The sequence below is a fragment of the Ambystoma mexicanum genome, unplaced genomic scaffold, assembly GCF_040938575.1.
Source record: "Ambystoma mexicanum isolate Mex_15411 unplaced genomic scaffold, UKY_AmexF1_1 Mex_scaf66, whole genome shotgun sequence".
Lineage (NCBI taxonomy): Eukaryota > Metazoa > Chordata > Amphibia > Caudata > Ambystomatidae > Ambystoma > Ambystoma mexicanum.
This window is the reverse complement of record NW_027182484.1, coordinates 1,208,595-1,211,070: the sequence shown is the minus strand read 5'-3', so window position 1 is coordinate 1,211,070 and position 2,476 is coordinate 1,208,595. Positions and strand designations below refer to the sequence as shown.

Sequence of the window (2,476 nt, the reverse complement as noted above, 5' to 3'; positions counted from 1 at the left end):
TGAAATGATGATATTGTCATGATGCCTACCTCCAAGGAGCCAGGTCCGACCCAGCAACCCCAGAGGCAGGCATCATTCCCCCCAGGGAAGTGCCAGCGGGCCCAAGCTGGGGCCCTTTGGACACAGTCCTGGCGCCTTAGGCGCCAGGCTCATGTTGGTCCCCTGTCCTGGCGCCTTAGGCGCCAGGCTCATAAAGCTAGACATGTGTTCAAGTGTTTTAATGTGCACTTACCTGATGCAGACCATGCTGCTACATCCAGGCCCTTTTGAGGCCTGAATGGAACTACTTTACCTGTGGGACTACTTTCCACCTGGGTGTGGTCGGGGAAGGATACATACCTGATCGGTGGAAGGATACATGCCTGAAACTTCTTCCAAAGCTATTTAAACCACGCCCGATCAGCAACTCACGCTTCGCGTTGTTCTGCTCCTCGCAACTGGATGCTCACCGTGTCAGCTCCTGCATCTGGACTTCAGCCACGCCTGTCAGCATCCTGGGTTGCCTGCAAAGGGAGATAAGAGAGAATTGGAGAGAAAGAAGACCTTACCTGCTAAAGCTGCATCACGGGGACATCACGCCGACGATCCTGAAAGGGAAGACATCATTTTAAAAGCATTTCGCTTCGATCGCTGCAGCGCTGCATTTCACTCACCTTTCCTGGGCGCCTCCATCTTCAGCAGCGATCATCCGGATTCGCACCCACTTCGCAGAGCCTAGAGAGAAAAGACAAGAAAACAAGGTGTGAGAAGGAAGGGAAATAGGAAAAGCTCAGTTTCCTTCTAAGACTTACCTGTTGGGTCATTCCCATTTCATTTCGGGTCCTGCCGCTTCCTGGCATTCCGGACCCCGGCCCCAATGGGGAAAAAAGACAAAGACATTGAATGAGCGAATGCAAAGACATTACCTGAATGCTCATCCAGAACTTACACTTCGGGTCGGCGCCATATCTCCGGCATTCCGAACCCCGGCCCCTAAGGGGAAAAAGACATAAGCATTAGCGCTTGCTGCAATAAGACAATGAACATTATTATTAAGCTTGAACTTTTGAATTTGCAACAGAACTCTTACAGCGCCTCACCTGAATAGTCAAGCTTATTTTGAACTCCCATCAAACCTCAATCCAGTGAAGTAACTGGGTTTCAACGCGCCCCTGCATCAGAAGCAGGATGGAGAACTCATCCTTCCAGACCCTAAGGTGAGACTTCACAGGGAATCGTGGAAGGGTATCGAGGAGGGTTGGAAGGGAGTGGGAGGCTTGAGCATTATTCCGTCAGTAGGTAATACTCCCTTTTCACGCACAGGGGAATATTCCTGCGAGCCAGAAAAGCCAGAGTAGAGGGGCCCTTCCTGTGCATCATCAGAGTCCTGCGCTTCACCATTGAAGAAGCATCAGCACTCGAAGCCAGACCTGCGCCTCCGTGGGAATCAGGTGAGCGTGACAGATATATCCTATTGTTTCTTACAGTGCATTGGGTTGAAAAACATTTTAACAGGATCTATTGAAGAGGGTATATGGTTATGAAACAGGGACTTCTTGAACTGCACTCCTACCCTCTACCACTGACATAAACCCTTGAATGCTGAAAACTGCCCTTTTTTAAAAAAAAGTGATAGAGTGGGTGACTGTATGGAACTTGTAGAACTAATGACATCAGTGCACTTCTGGGCAGCTGTACAAATTAATATATTTCATTAAGGGCATATTATTGGTTTCCGCCACAGTTTTATAACATTCATATGCGCTTACAATGGACTATTTCAAACTGATAATATCACCAGTAGAACTTGGGTGAAGGTAATACACAGCATGTATCATACGAAGAAATCCTAAACAGTTTCATGGTGTTTACCCTGTGTTTCACGAGATGATCAGGAGTATTTCAAATGTAGAAATGTGTTGCTCATTTCATAAAATGCTAAGATTGTAAATGTGTTCTTCAATTTATTTAATTAAAAAAAATATTTCTACAGGTAAAACAGTTGGACAAGGGGGCACCCAGATTTGAACTAGGGACCTCTTGATCTGCAGTCAAATGCTCTACCACTGAGCTATACCCCCAGGTCTGAAATGTTCACCTTTATTTATTCAGTAATATGTACAAAGTGCAAGCAACATGCAATCACCATCAAAGCAATGCATTTTCAGCCACCAAACCCTCCTTATAACAACTATAAGGGGTACACAAGATGTCCTTTATCTGCCTTGGTAAAACACAGTGAGGTTTCCATTGCAAGAATTCATAAATTTCGTATCACATGTAGATCTTGGAACATGGAAAAAAAACTTTTGGCAAATGCACAAATTCTGCAAAATGTAACTGCTTCTCTACTGCAGTTTGTTGATTTTGTGCTAAGAGCATAGTTAAACCCAATTGCTCATTGTTTTGTATATGAAATGGTGATATATCTTATTGTTTCTTAGAGTGCATTGGGTTGAAAAACATTTTAACAGGATCTATTGAAAAGGGTATATGG

At 45.0% G+C, this 2,476-nt stretch overlaps 1 non-coding gene across 1 annotated transcript; it reads right to left on the bottom strand.

The window, feature by feature from the left end:
- Positions 1 to 1,988: 1,988 nt before the first annotated feature.
- On the bottom strand, positions 1,989 to 2,060 carry TRNAC-GCA (transfer RNA cysteine (anticodon GCA)). Its single transcript has one exon. It is a non-coding gene; the product is annotated as a tRNA-Cys (tRNA).
- Positions 2,061 to 2,476: the final 416 nt, after the last annotated feature.